The sequence below is a fragment of the Notamacropus eugenii genome, chromosome 6, assembly GCF_028372415.1.
Source record: "Notamacropus eugenii isolate mMacEug1 chromosome 6, mMacEug1.pri_v2, whole genome shotgun sequence".
Classification (NCBI taxonomy): Eukaryota; Metazoa; Chordata; class Mammalia; order Diprotodontia; family Macropodidae; genus Notamacropus; species Notamacropus eugenii.
This window is the reverse complement of record NC_092877.1, coordinates 334625455-334652558: the sequence shown is the minus strand read 5'-3', so window position 1 is coordinate 334652558 and position 27104 is coordinate 334625455. Positions and strand designations below refer to the sequence as shown.

At 36.4% G+C, this 27104-nt stretch overlaps 1 long non-coding RNA gene across 1 annotated transcript; it reads left to right on the top strand.

Moving 5' to 3' along the window:
* Positions 1-722: 722 nt before the first annotated feature.
* On the top strand, positions 723-17273 carry LOC140511690 (uncharacterized). Its single transcript, XR_011969635.1, has 3 exons — positions 723-817; positions 15569-15763; positions 17117-17273. It is a non-coding gene; the product is annotated as an uncharacterized lncRNA (long non-coding RNA).
* Positions 17274-27104: the final 9831 nt, after the last annotated feature.

The window sequence follows — 27104 nt, the reverse complement described above, 5'->3', positions numbered from 1 at the left end:
GGGGGCCCAGGAGACATGCATAAAACAGAGAACAATTTAATCCTTCCTAATAATATAGAGTGAGCTCAATGATTGAAGATCAGCTAGGTGTCCCAAATGGAGATAATGCTGGGCCTGGAGTCAGGAAGATTTGAGTTCAAATCGAGCCTCAGACACTTAATAGCTCTGTGACTTTGCAAGTTATTTAACCCTGTTTTCCTCAATTTCCTCATCTGAAAAATGATCTGGAGGAGGAATTGGCAAACCACTCCGGGTTCTTTGCCAAGACGAGCAAATGGGGTCATGAAGAGTAGGACAGGAATGAAATGACTAAACAGTCATAGGAATTACTGATAAGTCTTGGAGTAGCCCATGTGCATTTGTAATCCCAGGAATGGGATTAACTAGGAGATAGACGATTACTTTAGCCTAGTGCTGAGCTTTTGTCCTGCCTTTGATATTAATTTATTCAAGGGATGCAGATGCCCAAAGATAAGTTAAGGGATCAGACCTATAGTTTGTTGAATTTCTATAGCTGAGCTCATCCCCTAATTGAGAGTATATGATCTCTAGTTTGAAATCAGACTTAGAGCCTCTCCAACTTTCTAGCCCTAAACTAGAATGGCATCTTTAATGGAAAGATGAGCCTTAGAAAATATAGAGTGAAAAAATTAGAATTAAGCCTGAGTGTGCAAGGTATCTGGGAATAACTGCTTTCTTCTGTTTTTTCAAAGAACTTGGCACCTAGGACAAAGAACCACCTGGTGAGGAATGCCCATCTTTTCCAAATCTCTGAGAAGTTTGCATAGTACTTTTCTTCTTGGGGGGGCAAGAGAAGGTAAAATAATTTTATTTACTCACAAAAGTGTTTATTTTCTTTAGTAAAATAATTTTAATGACTTTTATTCTAAAATAACTTTAGAAGAAAGAAAATACATTAGCAACTTCCTTCAAGGAAGTTCATACACACACATATATCCCTATTATATATATATATATATATATATACATACACACATATATGTATAAAGAAGGACTCCAGCTGAAGTTGTGTCATTTAAGAAGAGCTACGCTTGGCAAAGAACATCAAAGCAATGCAGAAGAAGCCGGAGAAAGCACCAGGGAGAACACTAGGTAAAAAATATGCACCTGGTAGAGACTATATGAAAGTAAGTGCTTCAGGGGCAGCCTTAGTGGGAATACTGTGATGTACTTTGTCATGACACTGCCTTGTGGTGGTCAAGATGCAGACTTTTTATGCCCTTATGAGCCCTGGACACCTTCATCTCATGATATGGCATGTCTCCTTCCATGCCTACACCCCTAACTGGCATGTTCCCTCTGTGTGTCTCCCTCATGCATTTACCATGTGTCCTCCTCACACATTTATGCATGTGTCCTTGCATACTTTCTGCATGTGCCTAGTCTGTTCCATAATGCCCTGTGCATTTGTAGCAGAGTGGCTCAGGTTTATGACAGGAACTTTGTTAATGCTACTCCAACATCTGCTGTGGGTTGCTTTCATGATTGCGCTTATTCCCTCACATCCACCCCTAGAGGGTATTTGTTCATCCTAGCGGTGCTGCTGGTTCTATCTCCTAAAACTGTGACTTGTGAGGCACCACCAAGTTTGCCTTTACTAGCCAGAATTTACAATTAATGCTAATCAAAGATATTTATTATATAAAATATGGATAAAAATATTAACTCAATAAAGCCGAGATATTCTCTTCTCAAATACATGCTATCTATGGGAAAAAAGGGGGGCATACAACAAGAGTCCAATGGTAATGAGATCCCATAGAGGGAAAACATATGGTAAACAGAGCTCAAACATCTGTTACTGTTGGGTCTTGATGTTTTCTGTTGTGTTTTCTCACTGCTGCTTCCTGAATATAGTATATCTGCTTGGCAGTTTGCTCATCTGGGCTCCCAAAGTCTGTTCCTCTCCAAAACTTTCCTTTAGATGACCAGGGTTAGTTCATCCTTAATTTCATAGTAAGTTTTCCTCTGTGTTTCCAGAGGTATACTTCTAGAAACTACTTCCTATCTTGAGTTTCTTGACTTGACTTGACTCTCAGGTTGCCTGTGTCTCTCTGCAAAAAGTATATCTACTATCTTCTGTGTGTATTATCTCCTACTGAGTCAGAAGCTCTGTTGCCATGAAAAGGAAACTTAATGTAAAAGAGAGGTCTCAAAAAAAAGAGAATGGCAGAAATACAAGATAAAAATTCAAGAAGGATGGGGCTAATATAAAAAAAATCAGACTGAATCAAAATATTTGGATGTATATCTCAAAAACCAAACCAACTTATTTTTCTCAATGACAGATCTTGGAGGGGAAAAAAAGCTAAGACTTATTATCATCCTAGGCACTAGGTGAAAGAGGAACCTGACTAGTATACTGTAAGTAAATTGCCTAGAAGTATTAAAGTGTAGTGAACACAGAAGGCTCTCAACAAACGTCACTGAACCAATAAAAACATAAAGATTATTAGAATCCATAGGATACTATTAGAAAAGAACTGTTGATAGAGCTCCAGCCCTGGAGTCAGGACCTGAATTCATATCTGATCTTGGACACTTATTAGCTATGTGAATCAAGGAAGAATGAGCCCTGGTCATCTAGATGAAAGTTCAGGAGAGGAATAGACTTTGAGAGACCATTTTAGCAAATCACTTAACCCTGTTTGCTATAGTTTCCTCATCTGTAAAGGAGCTGAAGAAGGAATTGGCAAACCATTCCAGTATCTTTGCCAAGAAAATTCTGAATTAGGGTCATAAGGAGAATCAGGCATGACTGAAACACTTAGCAATAACAAGTTTTAGAACTTCTACATCAAGGAGAACATAGTGAAAGCAGTCTGGAGAAGGTAATTCTCATCAATGCCCTCAAATCCATCAATTTGCAACACATGTTAAATAATTTTAAAAAAAGATAATGCTGGGATATATTATACCAAAAGGCAAAGTAACACATTTTGAACAGTAAAATAAGATATCATGCAAAACTGAGCATAGTGTTTTATTTTTTTTCCCAAAAAGGATTGATTTGCAATAGGATTATAGATTTTCCTTCATTCTGCCTTGCATAGAACCTTTGACAAGCAGACTCACAAAATACTAAGCTAAACAGAATGATATCAAAGAAAAAAAGAAGTAAACGACTACTCAGTGTTTAAATGCTTTAAGGAAATTACATTTTTGGCACTTAAAAATCACTAAGAGAAATGGATTTCAGGCAAAAGTTAAACATTCATAGGAGCAGAAGAAAGAAGCAAATTATGATGATTGATGGTGATGGTGATGAAGTATGGTATGACAAGTAAATTTTCTTCGTCAATTACATGGGAGATAGGCATGAGAAATCCCCCAAGCCACATTCTTACTTGGGCTGGTAACTAATATAAATAATATCAGATGAAGTATAATCCAAGAATTTGTGGTAGGAATTGACAGGGAAAGTGGCATATGTTGCATAAGGGAAGAGGTTGAATCTTCATGATTTCAGTCAAATCAAATGCATGACTTGCTCATAAAAAATGTTCATGTAATAAGAGAAATAATGAAGGTAAACTATTATAATTTTTAATGTTAACTTATTCTTAATATAAGAGAGTTATAGAATGAATTAGAATACAAAACACAATTTTTTGCACAGAAAAAGACACTTAAAACATAGTGTATAAGTAAGCACCCCAATATATGCAGCAGAGGGTGAGGCTTCTATCACAGGTTCTTGGACCTAAATTCATAAAAGGAAAGGCAACTTTTGAGAGGTTAACAATCACTTTAATCAAGTACATATATCATCCCTTTAACTAAACGCATATATACCATTCAGAACAGTCAGCACCCCAAACTTCAAAGAAAATACAGAGAAATCAAAAGATCAACAGATATGGCTTCTTCTGCCTGAATTCAACAGACAGTTCCAACTGTCTGACCCTAGTTACCAGAGATGGAAACATGGCATCTGAATTCTCAAAGCTGGGGGAGTCTTTAGCAGCTACCCAGAGTGCTCATCTGGCACTCAAATCTTCTTACCAAAAACTCAGCCCCAAAGTAAAACCTCAGCTCAGAGTATTTATATCATTTTTAGAGCCATAGGGCATCACAGCCCATGTCCTACAAAACAACTCCCTTAATCAAGCTTCCCACAATGGGCAGGCCCATCAATGGGTGGAAAAGATCTTTAGCCACATTAAAATGATTAACAATACAAATACATATACTGTTTCTAGTTAAAGAAACTCTTATTTCTGTACTTTACTCCTTATAAAATCTCTTGATTGATAAAGGCAAGATTCACTCAGAGGCACTTGATAATACTAAAACAAAAACAGCAAAAGATCCTGTTTTGATTGCCATCATACATAGATACATATATAGTTCTAAAGCAAGAATCTAGAATAAACTCTATTATTGTTTGGCTAACCCTAAAACTGCAGGTAAGGAAATAGGAAACTATATTTAAGGCACTATCAATATTTGGAATTATAGCAAATAAATATTTATGGAAAAATAATACAAATAAGATCTAGATAATATAGCAAAAGTGAGGGGAGATTTTAATGTGTCCCTTTGTGTACTTTCACAATGTAAAATAAATATAAACAAGCTGATATGTATATATGTAAACACACACATATATAGACACATATATGTATGCATGTATGTATATGTATACATGCACCTCACTATCTATAGATTTGATGAGACTTCTAAAAAAACTGCATTTCAAAGATACATGACAATTTTTTGAGAGTATATTCAATTTTTCTGCCTAGCATGGAACCATCATAAAAATGATCATGTGTTAAGAAATAAATAACAAAAAGAAATACAAAAGTCTTGAACTATTAAACCATTCCATACCATAGCATAGTTAAACTTGTCACCAAAAAAATAAAAGCAAATCTCTCATATTATTAATGTAGGAAACAGAAAAAGAAATGCAAATTAAAAAATAATATCTAAAATGATGACTTGGTCAATAAGAAGTTATGAGGATCAAATCAATTAATATTTGTCAATCACTCTACTATCTGTAAAGTGCTATATAAATGCCATTATTATTATGAAATAAAACCTTTTATTAAGCATTTACAATGTGACAGGCAATGTGGGTGTAGATGTACTAGCAAACAAGATAGTTTTCTACTCTCAAGGAGCCTTCTTTTTACTAAGAGAAGATAACATATAAAGGGCAGCTAAAAACATAAGGAGGGAGGGTTGAAGAAAGATTAGCCTTATTTTTCCAGTGTTTCTAAAGCCTTGAAATCTTTCCTAGTAATATTAGAAATGAAACAAGGATGTCTTTTGTCATTTCTATTATTTGACATAGAACTAGAAATATTACTAACTGATGCAACAGCATCACAAAATGAAATAAAAGGCATAAGCATGGGTAAAGAGGAGAAACTTTATTTGTGAATATTAGAATGATTAGAAAATTCTAAGGAATCAATAAAAAATGAATAAAGAAAGTATATAGCTTGATCAAAGAAACGGTATAGAAAATACATCCACAATGAGCCATATAGCCAAGAAATTTTTATAACAGAGTAAAGAAAAAATGCTAGGATGAGTTTTATACATGTATTACCAGAAGTTGGTAGAGGTCATAACTTTGGGTTTGATTATTAGATATCACCTGTTGTCCATGAACTTAAAACAAATTTGATAACTATATTTCAATATAATTTTTTTTTGGTAAACTTTGTATTTTGTTTTATATATTAAAAATCATTCTGAGAAAAGGTCCAGAGGTTTCACAAGACTACCAAAGGGGTCCATTAAATATTAGTAGAAATGATGTAATACTATTGTATGGTAAGAAATGATGAGCAAAATGGTTTCAGAAAAACCTGGTAAAACTTATATGAACTGATAGAAAGTGAAGTGAGTGGTACCAGGGGAACATTGTCCACAGTAACAGCAATATTGTACAATGATCAGTTGTGCATGAGTTAGTTATTCTCAGTAATACCACAATCCAAGACTATTTCAAAGGACCTGTGATGAAAATGCTAGGCTCCTCCAGAGAAAAAATAGAGCCTGAATGCAGATCAAAGCAAACTTTTTCTTAAAACTATATTTTTCTTGGATTTTTTTTGTCTGTTTTCTCTTTTGCAATGTGGCTACTATGGAAATGTGTTTTGAATGACTTCACATGTAGAATATATTTTAAAGTTCTTGTTTTCTCAAGGAGAGAAAGGGGAAGGAGGAAATTTGGAATTCAAAAAAGTTTTTAAAATATGAATGTTAAAAGTTGTTTTCACATGTAATCAAGAAAAAAATAAACTAAAAACCCTTTAAAAGTCAAAAATAAAAAAAAAAGAAAATACATCCACAAACAGCATCAGTGTTTCTAAAACATAACCAATGGGGGGGGGGCACAGAAATAGAATACTAGAGAAAAAAAATTAAAACAGCAACAAAATCTATTATTTACCTGGAAGTAAATTTGCAAAGACATACACAGGAGTTGCATTTGAACCAAATTTTAACCTATTTACTAATAGTTGGCTTTTAATCACTGGGTTTCATATTATTTTACTTTTCTGTTCTCTAGTAGTCATGAGCAAATTAGCTGGTATACCATCATGCCTTGCATGTGTTTCCATGTTTCCATGTTCACGACATAAAAACTTCTCAGTGCCCTTGAAACTATTTCTTCAGTCACATTTCTCTGAGTGTAATAAGCAAAATATTTTCTCTGCCTCTTTATAGCATCAAAATGTTAATTTACAAATAAAGCATTGCTTCAAATTATTTACATATTCTCAGTCCTGACATCAGTTCTATAGATCGTTTACTCTACAAAACTATACAAATCTCATATGAAACCAATTTTTTTTTGAGGCAAATAGGGTTATATGACTTGTTCAGGATTATGCAGCTAGTAAATATCTGAGGTCAAATTTGAAATCAGATGATTGTGACTCCAGGGCTTCTGACTCTATCCGCTGTGCTACCTAGTTGCACAGGTTAAAAAGTTGCTTAGAAATTATTAGTTCTTAATTTGAAAAACAGTTCTCTTTAAGCTAAAAAACTGAAATAATCATCAAACTGGCTATCTCTGGAACATACAGATCTGAAAAGTCAGTTATCTATTCACTCCCATGATCATTAAAGGACCCATGCCCTGGCTACTTCTTCAACAGGCCTATTTAATGAATGGACATTCATTGAATGCCCATTTAACATTCATTTAACATCCATTGAATTGTGGTTTTTAAAGTACATGTGGAGTTACAGAGAGACAGTGAGCTTTTATTCAAGTCATAGACCAGTTATCACTTAGTGAGTGGAAAGAAGCAGTTCCTGATTGCCTGGAGAATTTACTTCATTTCACCAGGAACCCCAGTGATGGTTATTATACTTCTGGGCCACCTAGATTTGGAAAAAAGGTGGGGATTTTGATAAGGGCTTTTTTCTCTCTATTGCTTACTTTAACTTCAGAAGGAAATACAGCTGAAGACTTTGTAAGTACTTTGATATCTTTGTAAGTTGATACTGTGAGTGCCATTCTGAGGGGACAATATCATCACGTTTGTCCGTTGCCGAAGAAGACCATGCCATCAGAAAAAGGATGACATGACTTGCATTTGACTTTGTTTTGAGTGAGGGAGGGCTGTGCAGGTCACCAGCCTCACTTCTCCTCCAGAGCCATCTGAATCCAGTGACTTTATATTCCTCAGGATGACTGAAGATGGCCCAGGATGCACTGAGAGACCTTGGGGACTTGAGGCCAAGGTCTTTGCAGGCACTCACTTAGGGTGAGGCAACGCCCATTCATTGAATAGGCCTCTTGAAGAAGTAGCCAGGGCATGGGCCCTTTAATGATCATGGGAGTGAATAGATAACTGACTTTTCTGATCTGTATGTTCCAGAGATAGCCAGTTTGATGATTATTTCAGTTTTTTAGCTTAAAGAGAACTGCTTTTCAAATTAAGAACTGATAATTTCTAAATAACTTTTTAAGAATGATAGTTAATATAGAACCTTATTAAGGTTACTTTAAATCAGAGAAGAGGATTTTGCTCCAACTGAAGAGTGGTGATGATCAACAACCAAGAAGTGAGCAGAAAACCAGGTGTTTTCGGAATGGACCAAAAGCTCTGAAGCCTGAAGTTCAGAGCTGTGGATTTCCCTGAGCACATGAATTTTCTTCACTTCTATGATTCTCTGCCAAATTTTTATACTTCTGTACCTATTCTTTCCCATATTTATTGAGTATATTGATAGAAGAATGTGATTATATGTGTTTTGATGTGTATTTTGATGTATTATGTATATACATTTTGATGTATTTTATTATTTGATTTTCCTTAAATATATTGACTTCTATAATATTTCTTTGTTTTTAAGTAAATATTATATTTAACATCCATAAGCATCATTATTTTTTTATGCTATGTAGAAGAATTATAATGAATGGGAGAAATCATATAACAAACCAAATATAATACACACACACACACACACACACACACACACACAAATGATCTGCTGTGTTCTGCCATTGAATTCCATAGTTCTTTCTCTGGACTTTGAAGGCATTTTGCATTAAAAGACCATTGGGAATTTTTTTAAGTCCTTGCATTGCTACGAAGATCCAAGTCTACCAGAAAAAGCTCTCACACACTGTGGTTGTTGCTGTGCACAAGGTTCTCCTGGATCTTCTCCTTTCTCTCAGCATCAGATCATATAAGTCTTTTCAGGCCTCTCTAAAGTCTTCCTGCTCATCATTTCTTATAGCACAATAGTATTCCATTACATTCATATACCATAATTTATTCAGCCATTCTCCAATTGATGGGCATCCCCTTGATTACCAGTTTTTGGCCACCACAAAGAGTGCTGCTATAAAAATTTTTGTACATCTGGGACCCTTTCCTATTTTTATGATCTCTTGGGGATACAGTCCTAGAAACAATATTGCTGGGTCAAAAGATATGCATATTTTTGTAGCCCTTTAGGCATAGTTCCAAATTGCTCTCCAGAACAGTTGGATCAGCTCACAGCTCCATCAAAAATATATTAGTGTTCCAACTCTCCCACATCCTCTCCAACAATTATCATCTTCCTGTATAAGTCTGGGCTATCTTTGGGACTTTAGAACTATGAATATGAGGATAGGATGGAAGAGTAAATCAAAATCAGATAGAAGATTAGTGTCTCATACACCAAGATAATAGAAGTGCAAATCCAAGTGGAACATTGTGGGCATGTTTATTCTCTGGAAGGTCTGTAGTGATTAGGTCCCCAGTATAATGTGATTGTTTAATTATATTTTGAAGGCTTCACAGGAAACCACATTCCATTTTTGGTTATTGTTCTATATCAAGAGATTTAGATACCTTAAACATCTTTCCTTTCTGTCAACAAACAGTAAAATGCACAGATGGAAAGTGTGAGTAATTGAATGGTTCAGTTTTGTTTAACTGATTTTAAGGAATGTACTTTGAGGGGCCTTTGTTTGATTGTCAGGTTGTATCTGTTGTGCCAAAAGAAAATGTGAAAAATCAGAGAAAGAAGTCCTAGAAGGAATCTATGTGCCATTTTTTTTTTTTTTTTTGGTGGAGCTGGAGAACAAGTCAAAGAAAGGGAGGTTGCCATGCTTGGCTTTAGACTTAAATTCTACTTCCTACTAATACTTATTGAAACAAATTTGTCTTCCATTTTGAAATGGGCTATTTAATTTTGTTATTGTAATGTTATTGATGAGGACACGTTTCTTGTGTTTAGATTGAGTTTGAGATCTGTTTTGAGTTTCTTAGAAGGAACCACTTTAAGTAAAAGATATCATTATGAATCATTTAAATTTTGCAGCTTTTCAGTCATTTCAGTTATATTTGATTCTTCATGGCCCCATTTGGGGTTTCTTGGCAGAGATACTGGAGTGGTTTGACATTTTCTTCTCCAGCTAATTTCACAGATAGGGAACTGAAGCAAACAGGATAAAGTTACTTGCCCAGGGTCGCACAGCTAGTAAGTGTCTCGAACCCAAGTCTTCCTGAATCCAGGCCCAGCATTCTATCCACTGTGCCACTTAGTTATCCTAAATCATTCAAAAACCACCTCCCAGAACATAGGGAACAGAATGGAATTCTCAGATGTAATAGTTGGAAGTTAAAATCAAGGGGATAAATTAACTGTAGAAGGTCATCTTATTACTGGGTTTCAGAAAAGCCAACACTTCAACCATCCTGAACACATAAGTGCATTTCTAGTTTATAGAATCTTGATGTGGTGGACTTCAACAGCCTTGGAAAGTAAGATTCAGAATGTGGATGTAGAGCAATCTTTGTTCCTTTTCTACTTCCCTTACTGAACATAAGAACAGATGGAGGAGGCTGCAGAGAACTCATTCATTTATGTGCTCAATATCCTGAGGTTGTGAGCTGAGACTGTGTTTTAGACTATATCTTTGGTCAATCTTCTGATGCCATAAATCTCTTCCAAAGCTGATTCACATTTCTGCATAGCTTCCACATCTCAGGAATATTGCTTTGAGTATAGATCTCTCATTTACTGGGTAATATATTTACATAAAAATCCATATCTGTCAACTGAAGGAGCAGAGCATTTTTTAAAAATTCTGAACGTATTTTGTTTTGCACACTAATAATCAGAGGCAGAAAGTTGGAAACCAATAAAAACTTTTCCCCAACCTCCTGAGTCATGATAATATATTATTTAAATAGGTTTTTTTTTTTGTTCCTTCTGAAGTTTTAGCTTCACTGGGATGTTTAACAAAATTAAGGTAATGAATGAGCATGCTGTAGGATACATGTGAAAATTCCTCTAATTTAAAGTAGTTTGTTTTCAAAGAAGCATGCCTTTATAAAAAACAAAACAAAACATAACACCTATTTTCTCCCCTCTCTCCCTTTCCTCCCAGGCAGTCTCCCAGACAAAATAGAATAAGCTATGTGCAGATAAGCAGTCAGGAGACAGAATGTTGGGTTTGATGAACGATTATAATATAGTTTGACTGGAAAGGAAAAGTTAGGCAGTAGCTGCTCTAAAGAGCTGGAATTCTAATCAAAGAAGTTCGTCCATACACAAAATCAAACATCTTCTAGCACTAGTCAACATGTTTTTTTTTCTTTTTAACCCTGACAGATTAGGACCCTATGCAGCCTCAGGAATTACTGGGAGCTATTCAACAAATAGTTGGGCAGTAGATGGCAATCACTCTCTTCATTTGGTTTCTGACAAGCTGGTACTATTTCAGAGGTACACTATAAGGGGAGCAGTACATAGTACAGTTTAGGGCCTTGAACATTGGATCCGAAATCCTATGAATCCTTGGTTCAAATCTCAACTCATTTGTTTATCACCTCTACCACCTTGCACATACTTTACATGCTGAACCACTGTTTTCTTATTTATAAAATATGACAAATAAACACAAAATCCATTAAGCTTCTTTTATGGATAGAACACCATGCTATGCCCTGAGAAAGACATACATTTAAGTAAGAAATTATTTCTCTCCTCAAGTAGCTTGAAGTGTAGTAAACTGGTCATAATAAACAATGCTATATATTAGGTTCACCAAAGGGTTACAAAACAAATGATGGATGATATCTGGAGTAATTAGGTCAGGGTTTATACTGGATTTTAAAAAGATGAGTAGGATTAAATATATGAAGAAGGGTATAATTTCAGGGTTAGGGAAAGATGATGAGAAAGGCATAGAGGTGTGACAGTAGGAAACAGAGAGTAGTCATGGTGTAATTAAGATAAGGCTAGAAAGGTAAATCAAGGTTTGTAATTTCAGAGGTAGGAATTTGAATTTTACACTGGGGGTAATAACCCCCAAATAACAAACTTGGAAGACCAAGTGAATGGTGGTACCACAGAAAGTAATAGTAAAGTCAGGAGATGTAAGTTTATTGGAAAAGATGAGTTCAGGTTAGCAGGTGCTGAGTTTGAAATGCCCAGACAGCCATGTGGTTTTGATCTATCAATCTTTGCAAATGTGAGTCTGGAGCTCAGAAAAGAGGTCAGGCCTAGAGGCCTTTGGAATCTATTTGACTACAGGCCTCAGAAGTCATTTGCATTAAAGTGGTAGTTGAAACTACAATACTAAATTAGAGAGTACAGACAGAAAAGGAAGAAAGCCAAGGACAAATATTTTGGGAACACTCATAATAAAGGGTCAGGGAGAAGATGATGAAACCACAAAGGAGACTAAGAAAGAGAAGTTAGAGAGGAAAGAAGATTAAGGAAAGTGATGTTTCTGATACCATGGGAGGGAAGAAGCAAGTAGACAGGAATGGTCAATAATGTTGAAAGCTCTGCTATAGGATAAAATGCTCATTCTACTTGGCTCTTCAGAGGTCATTTTATGAATTCACACACAGTAAAGTGGTGAGGTTAGAAGTTTGTATGTATCGATAGCCCATAAAATACCTGTAAAAATGACTCTAAACATATTCTAGAGTAGCAGAAGCCAGAAAATAAGAGAGTGAAAGAGATTTCCAGCTGAAGGCAGCCTTCAGATTGAGAGCAGTCCACAGCCCAGCTTGGATCATAAGGCAAAGACAAAATTGGAGCAGGCTTGAGGGAGGGGAATCATGGCAGCAGTTGCAGTTCCCAGATTTCTCAAAGCATGACCACCAAAGACACCTTCAAAGGTCAGAAAGCTCTTTCACCTGGGTGAGAAGGGTGTGGGGTCTAGCCCCAGCCCCAGGGTGGCAGCAATCACTGCAACAGCAGCATCCAATTTTGGGTATCTCTGCCTAAAGACTCTGAGGGAATTGAGCAGTCAGTTTGGGTCTCAGTCTTGAGTAGTGGGTAAGGAGGTAAGGAGGTAAGGGTAAGGAGGAGCACTGCTGTGGTGGAGCTGGTGGAGGTTCTGGAGAGGGAATCCCACTTGCAGATGCTGGGCAGAAAAAAAGTGCTTGTAGTTGCTCCCAGACCAGAGAGCAGACCATGAGAGGAATAAACTCCTCTCCCTTGATTGCGCCACCTTGGAGGAACTGAGAACTTACAGGTCACCAGAGTACCATTTGACAAAGGACTCAAAAGTCAAGTAACTGGCTGGGAATAAGGTTACTTTCTTGCTGAAAAGGTATTTTCTTCCATCCTTTCAGATGAGGAAGAACAAAGCATACCATCAGAGGAAGACATCAAAGTCAAGGTTTCTACTTCCAAAACCTCCAAAAATATGCAGTGCTCAAGTCATGGAAGAGCTCAAAATGGATTTGGAAAATCAAGTAAGAGAGGTGGAGGAAAAATTGGGAAGAGAAATGAGAGCAATGCAAGAAAATCATGAAAGGCGAGTCAACAGTTTCCTAAAAGAGACCCCCAAAATGCTAAAGAAAATAAGACCTTTAAAATAGACTAACCAAAATGGCAAAAGAGGTCCAAAAAAATAATGAGGAAAAGAATGCTTTAAAAAGAAGAATTGGCCAAATGGAAAAAGAGGTTCGAAAGCTTACTGAAGAAAATAGTTCTTTAAAAACTAGAATGGAGCAGATGGAAGCTAATGACTTTATGAGAAACCAAAATATTATAAAACAAAACCAAAAGAATGAAAAAATAGAAAACAACATGAAGTATCTCATTGGAAAAACAACTGACCTGGAAAACAGATCCAAGAGAGATAATTTAAAAATTATTGGTCTACCTGAAAATGATGATCAAAAAAAGAGCCTACACATCACCTTCCAGGAAATTATCAAGGAAAACTGCTGTGATATTCTAGACCCAGAAGGTAAAATAGAAGTGGAAAGAATTTACCAATCACCTTCTAGAGGAGATCGCAAAAGGAAAACTCCTAGGAATATTGTAGTCAATTTCCAGAGTTCCCAGCTCAAGGAGAAAATATTACAAGCAGCTAGAAAGAAACAATTAAAGTATTGTGGATGTATAATCAGGATAACACAAGATTTAGCAGCTTCTACACTAAGGGATGAAAGGGCTTGGGATGTCATATTCCAGAGGTCAAAGGAGGTAGGATTAAAACCAAGAATCACCCACCCAGCAAAACTGAATAATACTTCAGGGGAAAAAATGGTCATTCAATGAAATAGAGGACTTTCAAGCATTCTTGTTGAAAAGACCAGAGTTGAATAGAAAATTTGACTTTCAAATACAAGAATCAAGAGAAACAAGAAAGAGAAGCCTTAAGGAACTCATTAAAGTTGAACTCTTATGTTTCTACACACACACACACACACACACACACACACACACACACACACACATATGTAGGTGTGTATGGGTAGGTATGTATGTGTATATTACATATGTATGTAGGTATGTAGAAGTACATGTGTATATGTGTGTATTTATCTATCTATCTATCTATCTATGGTTGGGTGGTTGGTTGGTTTGTTGGTTGTTGATCTTCGTCCTCGAAGAGGACCAAAATGACATCGCTGTAAAAAAGTAAAATTTCAGTGTGTCTGACTGTGACTGATCAGACCAATATGTGGGGCACAGATAGTCCATATGAATACCAACCAACCCATCATATATGTATACACACACACACACACACAGAAAGAGGGCACAAGGTGAGCTGAATATGAATGAGAATACCCAAAAAAAATAAACTTTACTCTTGAATGGAATGTATTAGAAGTAAGAGAAAGAGAGAGGTAGAATGTAGGAAATCATCTCACATACAAGAGGGAAGAAACAGCCTCTGCAATGGAGGGGACAGTGGGGGAGATGAAAGGAAATAATTGAGCTTTTCTCTCATGGAACTTGACTTAAGGAGGGGATAACACATAATTGGATATGGAAATCTATTTTACTTTACAGGAAAGTAAGAGGGAAGTGGATAGGGGAGGGAGGATAATAAAAGGGACAGCAAATTGTGGAAAGATAATCAGAAGTAAACACTATTGTGGGAGGACAGGTCCAGGGAGAAAATGGAATAAATGAAGGGCAGGATGGGACAGAGGGGAAATGTGGTTAGTCTTTTACAACATAAATATTATGGAAGTGCTTTGCATTGTTATATATATATGACCTATATTGAATTGTTTGTTTTCTCAGTGAGGGTGGATGGGGAGAGAAGGCGAGAATATGGAACTCAAAGCTTTAAGAATGAATGATAAAAATTGTTTTAGCATGCAACTGGAAATTAAGCTATACAGGTAATGGAGTATAGAAATCTATTTTGCCCTACAGGAAAATAGAGGGTAAGGGGAATGGAAGAAGGGTGGGCAATAGAAGGAAGGTCATACTGAAGGAAAGGGTAGATGGGGTGAATGCTGTCCTGGGGTGGGGGTGGGGAGAAAATTTTGAATTGAGATTCTTGTGGAAGTGAATATTAAGAACTCAAAAGTAAATAAATTATATATTAAAAAAAAAGAAGTTTGTATGTATCTACCTCATAGTTTTGTCGTGAATGTACAATGAGGCAGTGGATGAAAAATCTATTTATTCAGACATAAATTTTTTCCCATACCACATATTCTCTATGTAAGGCAAGAAAATATACTAAAATGCTTTTCCATATAAATCTGTTTAAAAAAATTCTGTAAGATAGCTGATACCAACAGATATATGGTATTCTGACTGATGGAGATAATTGTCTTGCTCTTTCATTCAGCCCATATTTGGAGTTTTGCATTCAGTAACTGTCAACATCTCAAAGAATATCAACAAATTGCAACATATCTGGAGGGAGCCAATCAGAATGGTTAAAAGAAAGGAGCTTATCCCTTGGAAGGAATGACTGAAGGAACTACAAGTGTTTAACCTGGAGAAAAGGCAGTAGGGCAAGGAGAATGTTGGCAATGTTCAAGTAAGGCTGTCACATGAAACAGGAGCTGGAATTGTTATACTTGGGCCCTAAAGACAGAAGTAGAAGGGAGGCATATTTAGCTTCAACATATAGAACCACTTCCAAATAATGAGGTATCAATAATGGAATAGATTGGCTTGGTAGATAACTCCTAATAACTTATTTTTTTAAAAGTAGAGGCTGGATGAGCCTCAGGGATGCTATTGAAGAATTCCTATGTAGGGATCAGTTATATTAGATGACATTTGAGGTCCCTTTCAACCCTGAGATACCGTGAAAATTTGATATATTTTAGAAAGACCATACTTTTAGAAAAACAGAGAGAATTGTGTCAATATGGCTTGTCATATTCATAATTCAATCAATTGATCATTGATGTTTTTTAAAAAATGTATTTTTTCTTGTGATTATTTACAAGAATCTGATCCTCTCTACCCTTTCTAGCCAATTTTTGGTGGGTTTTTTTTTCTAACTGCAATCTCTGTCCAAGATCTATGTACTGATGAATTAGATCAGTGTAGATTTGTGTATTCATACATACAAAATATGCATGTGTATATAGACACACATATATGTATAGACAAATGCATGTGTGTGTATTCATGTACATTTACACACACACATATGTATATATTCCTTCTTCTCCATATCCACCCAACTATATATCAGAAGCTAGACAATAGGCATTTTTTGTCAATTTGATTTTCCATATGTAGATAGATTGCCCAACTCTTTCAAGTGATTATGCATCTGATTTAAGAGACTCTGAAAGCAGTACAATTTCATTCAGGAATATGGGCAACTGTGGGGTCTTCTCATACTGGTCATCTTCCGTGACAGTGGCCAACATATTTGATAAGCATACATTTCTCTATTTTATGACTTTCTTGAGAGGAATAATAAAAGGGTCATTGTCAATAATAAAAGTTATCTCTGTTGTTGCATCTTTCAAGTAAGCATGTTTGTCAGTATAAGTAAGAGGACATGCTGTGGATAATAAAATTATTAGTCTTGAAGGAGGCATTTTTATCTATGAAATCAAGGTATTTTTCACCCTCAAAATCACCCTCAGAAAAACTGCAGTGCATCCTCTGGACCTCAGTTATATGGTTATAAAATATAGTCACCTGTTTGGGGGGGTAGGGGCAGCAGAGTTGAAACCTCTTTTCCAATGTTTACTTATACTCCTTACATTCATTCTCCTTACTCTAGTCCCTGATACATGACTTAGTGACTTACTGTTTTTTTTAGACCATGGCTGAATTATATATTTTCATTATTACTTAGTTTTTCATATAAAATACACTATAAGTTTTTTGATTCTGAAAAAAATATCTTTTTCCTCTTGTGCAGTATGTAAACAGGACATATTACACTGGTTTCACCCATGTAATCTGACAGAGTGTGTTACACCTTTTGAGGAATTGCATCCATTTTGACCTAGCCAGTGATCAGCCTGCTAACCTCATACAAGTCTCTCAGTTCCTGCCACAATGAAGCTCATGCCACAGCACAGGTTGGCTCATTTCTATTCATGCTTTCCGAGTAGCTCATAAGAAAGGTATTGAATTTTTATGGAAATGGAGATGTTTTATTTTTAATTGCAAGTAAGCCATTTAGTGTTCCCAGACTCACTGTCATATGTACTAGTGCTAAATATATATTTGGATGGAATTTTGAAATCAGAGTAGGAAATAATTGAAAGAGCAACAATTAACCTGTTTCTCAGAGAATATTATGATACGAATTCTGCTTGTAGGAAAATTGATATAAATTTATTTCAAATGAATGGAGTGTGAAATTATGCAGTATGCCTGTAGATTCAGAATTGGTTATCTGACTGGGACTAATATGAGCTCTCCTTGACTGTATTCCACCCCAGTAGCCCTTGCTCTTGACCACTAAGGTTAAGAATTTCAAGGAAAGGAAATTACATGCAGAGCACAGAGGATGGTTTGGGGATCTATCTGAAAGAGATAATTATCCCATCTTCTACCTCCTGAGATTTTTTTTTAATCACTGGTAATTTTGGTTGATTAGACGTATGTGTGTGTGTGTGTCTGTGTGTGTGTGTGTGTGTGTGTGTGTATGTGTGTGTGTGTGTGTGTGTGTGTGTGTGTGTGTGTGTGTGTGTGTGTTTCTGCCAGGGATCATTTTGACTGTCTTTGGGCCCCTTCTCAGAATAAAGTATTTAAATGTATACAAATTAAATGCATGGGATGATACCTATCTCCTAGGGTTATTATGAGGATCAAATAAGATATTTATAAAGCAGCTAGCAAAGTGCCAGGAAGCACTGGAAACATGCTTAATTTCCTTCCTCTCTTCTTGTCTCTCTCTTTCCCTCCTGTTTTTCTTTCTTTCCTCCCCTTCCTTTCTTCCCTTCCTTTTCTCCCCTTTCCTTCTCCTCCCTCCTTTCCTCTTTCCTTCCTTCTTTCCACTGAAATAAATCAGAAGCTGATTCTTCTATTTGTATTCTTGATTTGAACAAGTTCTCAATTTAAAATTCATGTAACCAACCTAGGAAGGAACCACGACTGTCTAAATTCTAAGTTGTAAAGAAAGTGTTGAATTGCTTTGGTGAAGTAGATTTCCTTACTGGGGGTTCCATACAGAAACGAAATCACAAAATGAGTTTCTTCTACATACACACACACACACACACACACACACACACACACACATATCTTTCAAGGCTACATTGTTACTCTTGGTCGTCTTTTTAAGATTCCTATTTTTTTCCCCCCACAACATATTAGAGAGGTATGATGGGATCATAGACATGCTAAAGGACATCCATAAAAATGACTATATAAGAGAGTCGCCAGTATGGAGTAGAGAACTGATGGTAGATACTCATGCTTAGACTCGGGAAGAGCTAGGCTCAAAGCCCTACCTCTGATACCTTCTATCGGTGTGACCCTGGGCAAGGTGCTTAGACTCTCAGGACTCCCAGACACCTCTCTAAGAATTGAAATTCCCTTCAGCAGCGTGGGTCTGGACAACATGGGTCTGGCAAAAAAATTTTTTTCTTAACTTTTGAAATCAAAATTTCATTTTATCATCTTCCATGGGCCTCTTTCAAAATCAGACTTTCTTAGTCTGTTAGGGATGGACTTTCTTTAAGCCATTAGGATGAGAGACAGGCCAAGTAATGTGTCAATGCTCATTCATCTTACAGGGGCAATTGGAGGGAGGTGTACTAAAGGCAGAGACATGGCTTGACTAAGTTACCTTCTGTTTCAATAGCCCATTTGAAATTGGTTAGTATTTCCTTCCCTGTGTCAGCAGCCCCTAATCATTCGTAACTGCATGTCAAGCACTATAATTTTCCATAAAGGCTAGAGAAAAATGGGAATAGAAAAGCAATTTCTATAGTTGATAGGAGCATTTGCAGCATGGTGAGTCCAATAAACAGTTGTCTCTGCAGTTAGTGAGATTTGTTTCCCCCCCGCCCCTGAATTCTGCTCTTGTGATTTTCTTTTAAAAAATTATTATTCACAAAATACCCAACTGTTGTCAAAATCCATTTACTCTCCTTAGATGCAATGAAATACACTAACTTTAAAAATGCTATTGGTATTCTGGGTAGGCTCTGATATTAAGTTGTAGAAAATGGAGAAAAAGCCTTGCAAATCCAAGCCTATTTCATTTTAACACAAGGGAGAGTTCTCCCACTGTTCTGACCTTTTGGGGTCATTTCTCATATGATCTTTCCCAGAAGCAAGAAAGATAAATGACATTCAGGAGCAAATCCCAGACTGGTTAGGTTGATGAGAGAGTTGTCCGCCTCCTACCCCCATCTATGCCATTTTAAAATGAAGCATCAGACAATTCAAAAGGAAAGCAATTGTAAACAGGTGGCAACATCTCATTAGATAGTAAACATGTCAGATATACTGGCTGGCTGTCATCACAAGGTCTCCCTGGGTCTTTCCTCCCTTTCTGGCCCTTCAGCAACAACAGAAAGATGCTATCAATTTTGATTGTGTGAAAGTGGATTTGCATTGTAGGTTAGTAATTGGGTTCAAGGCAGCATGTCTAATGAGATGTTGTAGGCCCCAAACAAGGCTGTACCTATGAACTGGATTTGAGTAAGCCCTGTGACACAGAGAACATGCCAAGGTGAAAGCTAGTGGGGATGGTAAGATTTGAAGCAACATAAGAATTAGAGGATGCCACTGACAGCCACTTCCACATAGCTAGAGAGGGAAGGTGTATTTCATGTATAATAGAAGGCTTTGAACTGGCCACATGGTCCCTGGTATACTTAAAAACCTGGGAAAAAGTACCTTCATGTGATCTAGAAGTTCCTTCACTCAACAAGACTGTGTTCCACCTGCTGCTGTTCTGTCTTTTGTCCTGCTGAAGAAACCATAGGGAACCATAGGAAAGATGGACATTAAGTAAGAACCATCAACATTTATCCTTTGGGGGTTGACAATTGCATTTTTCTCATCATTACAATAATGTCCTGGGGCAGGGCTTAGAGATTCAAGAATGTGGAATCAAAAGGGAGCTGTGAAATCAGCTAGTTCAACCCATTCATTTTACAGGTGGGGAAACTGAGACCCAAGGTCTAAGTGTTGGCTGGGACCCTAGTACTTCTTACATCCTACATTTTACATCTGCCATGATGACTGATTTCTATAGAATAACTTACAGCGTTTCTATATCTGAAATCCATGAACTTTCTACAAGTGCTCTATTTTAAATGACCTGAGTATGAAGATTATATGATATATTGCATTTTTTTCTGTCATGAAACTAAAAGAACTATAGTTGAAGTCAGAAGACCTGGGTTCGAGCATACCCTGCCCCTCACTGACTGTGTCAATTAGCTTACTTCAATGGCCTTCAATTTCTTCATCTCTCAAATGAAGGAGTTGAATTAGATCGGGGGTATTTATGCTGGGTTCTGTGGATAAAAATCATATGGTCCATATGCATGGATGGTAATATATGAATATATTTCAATATAATTGATTTCTTATATATTAATATTGTATATTGCATTTGATGAATTTAATCATATTATGCTGAGAAGATGAGCATTTATGCCTTGGAGATGAATGCTACAGACTGGGACTTGATTTATTGTTTTACTGGTTGTCTAAACTTGAAAGTGGTGGAGAATGATAATACAGATTAAATTTAAATTTGTATCCTAAGTCTTCTGAGAACTTGTTGTTAAAAATGTACCAGCATCCAATAGTGCATGAACCTCCAAAATGTGAAGAACACTGAATCTAATAATTTATTAGATCCCTTCAAGTCCAGGATACCAAAAAAGGAAATTTATATTTCATTCATCCTAAAATGGAGGGATTAGTATTATCTAACAGCTTTAGTCTAGAACAGTGGTATCAAAATCAAATAGTAACCACAGGTTACTAAACCATAATAAGGATCTCTATAGGTCACATATTGACTTAGAACACCACATATTGACATTATTTATGTTTTGTTGTATTTTTACCTATTTTGTTTAATATTTCTCAATTATATTTTCATCTAGTTCATCTGCATTTGGATTCTTATGGTAGCAATCAGCAGTATGTTTGACACCTCTGCTCTAGAATTCTCATTTCATGAACATGTGAATACTAGTAGAAAAGAATAGGATGAAAACTTTTGGGTTATATTGCACTGTACTTTTAGATTTGATTTATATATCTGAACCACGTTTTTGTGGGGCAATTGTAAACTGATATATGAGAGAAATAACTTGGGAACAACTATATTGCAGAAGAATGTACTGTTGGGACATCGTTCATTGTTGCTACCAATGTTAAGTAGGAAGCAATTAATAAATACTGTGCCCATAGACGGTATTCAAGTTTATCCGAATGATTTGATTTTGCTCCGTCTGTTTCGCAAGTTCTTTTTTTATTTTTTTAAATTTTTATTTATTAATTTTTAGTTTTCAACATTCATTTCCACAAAATTTTGAGTTCCAAATTTTCTCCCCATCTCTCCCCTCCCCCACCCCATAAAGTCTTGCATCCTGATTACCCCTTTCCTTCCATATGCCTTCCCTTCTATCACACCCCTCCCTTCCCTTATCTCCATCTTCTCTCTTTTCTTGTAGGGCAAGATAGATTTCTTTACCCCATTACCTGCATTTCTTATTTCCCAGTTGCATGCAAAAACAATTCTCAACATTCATTCCTAAAACTTTGAGTTCCAACTTCACTCTCTTCCTCCCTCCCCACCCATCCTCCCTGAGAAGGCAAGCAATTCAATACAGGTTATACATGTATAGTTATGCAAAGGACTTCCATAATAGTAATGTTATGTAAGATTAACTATATTTCCCTCCCTCCTATCCTGCCCTTCATTTATTCTATTCTCTCTTTTGACCCTGTCCCTCCCCAAAAGTGTTTACTTCTAATTACTCCCTCCTCCCATTTGCCTTCCCTTCCATAATCCCCCCACACTGCTTATCCCCTTCTCCCCTACTTTCCTGTAGTGTAAGACAGATCTTCATACCAGATTGATTGTGCATGTTATTCCCTCCTTAAGCCAAATGTGATGAGAGTAAGTTTCACTTTTTCCTTTCACCTCCTCCATTTTCTCCTCCATTGAATAAGCTTTTTCTTGCCTCTTGTATGAGAAATAATTTGCCCCATTCCATTTCTTCCTTTCCCCTCCTAATATATTCCCCTCTCACCCCTTAATTTTTATTTTTATAGATATCATCCCTTCTTAATCAACTTATCTTGTGCTCTGTGTATATATACATGTGTGTATGTGTGTGTGTGTATAATCATTTCAACTATCCAAATACTGAGAAAAGTCTCAAGAGTTACAAATATTGTCCTTCCATGTATGAATGTAAATAGTTCAACTTTAAAAAGTCCTTTATGATTTCTCTTTCCTATTTACTTTTTCATGCTTCTCTTGATTGTTGTGTTTGAAAGTAAGTTTTCTTTTCAGGCCCGGTCTTTTCATCAAGAATGCTTGAAAGTCCTCTATATCACTGAATAACCATTTTTTTCCCCTGAAATATTATACTTAGTTTTTCTGAGTAGGTGATTCTTGGTTTTAATCCTAGTTCCTTTGACTTCTGGAATATCATATTCCAAGCCCTTTGATCCCTTAAGGTAGAAACTGGCAAGTTCTTTTTAGCTTTTTAACAAGATTCATTTTATGCTTTGTTTTCCATTTCTCTCTTGAATTCCACTCTTTTGTCTTCTATAATTTTCTAACCAACCTTCATCTCTTTCCTATTCATTACAATTGACTTCCATAAACTTTCTCTTTAACTACAGATCATGAATATAGTAATTTTCTTAAGCTTATTACTCCTGTCCTCCACATAGTCACCATCCAAGGTAGGGAAGACACAGACATCATCCAAATACAAATTAAAGACAGATCAAATTCTGAAAGTTAAAAACCTTTCCTCATAAGGGTCCTGAACTGTTTATTTCAAGGTTTGCCTTTGAAATTATCCTGAGTCTTTTTATACCTGAAGCTTTTGAAGCATCTCATTAAAACTCTGGTCAATAAAATGTTCATTACCTTAATTTATTTCTTGGACAATTAATTTATTCATTTTTTGTTAATGTAGATATCTCAGATATTTTGGCTACCATCATGATGTTACTTCTCTCATAAATCATACAACATTTTATAGTGGTGTGGATGTGATCATGGGTATTCTACATAGCTATCCCAGAAAGGTACAAGATAAAATCCCACGTTCCACAAAAAGCCTTTTCTTGATATTAATACTTTTTCTCTGAAATTACTCTCAATTTATTAATTTATACAGAGTGTACATACACATACACATGCACATTATATATGCGTGCTTGCTTATATATGCCAATATAATAATATACACATATATGTCTGTCTGTCTTATATATCATTTATCTATATCTTGCTTTTTGTTTGTGCATCATCTCTTTTAAATTGTCTCTCTCATTATACTGTGAGTTTCACCAAGGCAGGTGCTGTCTTTTCTCCTCCTTTCTTTGCATGCTTACTGCTTAGCAAATAGCCTGGAACTATTAAGTAGACACTTAATAAATGCTAGTTAGCTGACCACCTGGCTATGGTAAATACTATCCTTTCAATTTCACAAACATGTATCAGTTCCCACTGTGTACTAGGCACGTTGATAGATGCTGAGATTAAAAGACAAAAAAAAATCAATCCTTGTCCCTCAAGGTGCTTAGACATGTTTGTGGGATGAGAGGGGAGTGTTGATAGGACAATATGTCCATAGATAAGAAAATATAGATAATCCTGAATTCTAGACACAGCTAGTAGCAAATTTTACTGGAATGTGGAGTCTTTGAAGAGAATTGATGGGAAATGAGGCTGAAAAGTAATTTGAATCTAGATTGTAGAGCAGTTTGAGTGTCAAGGTAGGGAATTTATGTTGTATCCTAGAGGGGAAATGGAGGCATTAAAAGATTACGTTAGAGGGGGAAAATGATTGGACTAGAAGGCAACTGAACTTCCTTCCAATATCAAATTCTCCTTAGGCTTCCCTCAAGAATTTATTGACTAAATAGTAAGGGAAACAAAGCAATAGCTACTTCAGGTAAGTGACGAGTGAAAGGCCTCATGTACAAGGGGAAATTTGAGCAGAATCCTGAGGGAAACCAGGGATTCTAAGAGGTGGAAGTTAGAAGGTAAGTCATTAAATGCATATGATGGTCAATAGTATAAATGTGTCAAGGTGGGAGATGCAATGTTGTATATGAGGAATAGTGAGAAGGTAAGTTGGCAGTTTGGCACTGCAGTGTGTGGAGTGGGGTAATGTGAAATAAGGCTGGAAATAAAGAATGGGCATTTAGAAAAGGATAGGATTTAGGGGAGCACTGAGTGAGTGCAGTAGATAGAGCTCTGGGCCTGAAGTCAAGAAGACTTGAGTTAAAATCTAACTTCAGATACTTAGTAGCTGTGTGACCCTGGGAAAGTCACTTAACCCTTTTTGCCTTAGTTTCCTCATCTGTAAAATGAGCTGGAAAAGGAACTGATAAATATTTCAGTATCTTTTTCAAGAAAAGCCCCAAAATAGGATCACACATTAGGAAATGACTGAAATGATTGAACTATAACAGTCACAACAACAGCAGGATTTAGAAAATCAAGGAAGAACTCAAAATACAAACAAATGAGCTCAGATTTTATTTTGGAGTTGAAACCCCTGAAATTTATAGGTCCCTGGGTTGGGTTGAACTCACCCTCAGTGCATGTGCGTGAAAACACAACTCTGTAGTCTCATCATAACATAGCAAAGGATGAGACACCCAGATGATAACACAAAGGTAGAGAAAGCCTTCAGATTTCTAAGTCAACACAAGCCCAGGATGACTGATATCTTTGGCGACCTGAGGTTCAGGATCCCAGATGGATGTAGTTCTCCTTTTCTACAGGCCCTGTATCCTCTCTACTTTCATAAGTCCTGATATTTCTGACTTTGGAAGACTAGCCTAGCTATTTTCAGAAATGATCATCACCAGAAAGTTAGCCACCTGCTGATGAAATGTTTTGTGCAAGGAAACACATGAAAAGTATTATTTTCTAAAGATATTATAAATAGTCTGTAAAAGGTTCATTTTTTAAAAATTCCATTTGAGTGGTACACATGATATATGTTTTCAATTTCTAGTTACCTTTGGCAATTTATTCTCCCCTATAAAATTATATTTGCCAATTGACAATAAATCTCAATGACAAATATGGCCATAACCAATCCAGAGAATAGAACTTTATACTATAGATTTTTGCATGGGAGCTTTGGGTTTGAGGAAGGGACACAGGAAGAAGGAGCAGTGCTGTCTGATAAAACAAACATTGGCATGGATACCTGCCATAATTAGTTACAACTTCAAGACCAATCAAATATGTCTCATATAGTACTGACGCTGGAAGGCCATCTTTGACCTGAATCACTGCTGCTTCTCTCAGGGCTGAGGTTAAATTGTAAGCCTCAGAGAAAAATTCCTTTTGGTAACTGATCAATAAAAAAAAAAAAAAATAGCATGAGTGGAGGGTGGGGCCCAGCTCTGTGGGGCTTACATTTGTGCAATGCTTCTGTCTTTGTTTGTATTCAATCCTGGAAAGTTGACTGTCTTTAATACACATAATCAAGTTGATTCCATTGATTAGTTGCAACAAGACTGAGTCACACTTCTGTGATGGTTAAGGTTCACAGAGAGCTTTGCTCGTAATTATCCTGGAGAGCTGGTAGTTCAAGCGTGAATGAATCACCCAACATCATATAGTTAGTGTGACAGCACTATTGGTTATATAGCCGACCTTGAAGCTGTGTAATCCTGAGCACGCAGCTTAATCTCTCAGTATTCTAGGTCTGCAGTGTAAAACTCAGATAGAAATAGGGGCCATTTAACTGTACATAATGATCCATGAGAGCTGCATATTGACTTAGAAAACCTTATTCTGACATTATCTATATTTCACTGCTTTTATTTTGTTAAACTTTTTTTGTTACATTTTAGTCTGGTTCAGGCCTCATTTAAAAGGGTTGCGGATTTATCTGATACCTTTGCTCTAGGTAATTATGAGTTGTAGAGAGGGTAGTGACATGGGTTGGTGGAGGGAGTTTCCTAATCCAGGAATTCCCTATATCAGATCTATTCCCTATTCATATCACACAGACAGGAAGGGATGGAGGAAGGATTTAAACTCCAGTCTCCTAATTGCAAATCTAGTACCCGTTCCATTATGCTAAATAGCTTCTCAAAGAGCAAGTTACTGTGCTAGGTACAGTACAGGAAATCCAAAGACATTAATTTTTTCCTTTTTGTGGATGACAATAAGGTTCAAGAGACAAGATATATGGAAATAACAAGATCTTTATCAAAATCAGGACTAATAAGTGCTAATTGGCTTAGGAAGTATAGGCGTTCAGAGGAAGCAGAATTCACCATAGACTAGAATGATCAGGGAAAGCTTGGCATGGTTCAGAAGTCACACAATTTTAAACAGGGCAGCTGGATCAGGCCTTTCTCTAGTACATTAATTTTTACAAAATATTAAACACACAACCATTCTGGAGAGCAATTTGGAACTATGCCCAAAGGGCTACAAAAATGTGCATACCCTTTGACCCAGCAATATCACTACTAGGACTATATCCCCAAGAGATCATAAAAATGGGAAAGGGTCCCACATGTACAAAAATATTTATAGCAGCACTCTATGTAGTTGCCAAAAACTGGAAGTCAGGGGGATGTCCATCAATTGGGGAATGGCTGAATAAATTATGGTATATGAATGTAATGGAGTACTATTGTGCCATAAGAAATGATGAACAAGAAGACTTCAGAGAGGCCTGGAAGGACTTATATGACCT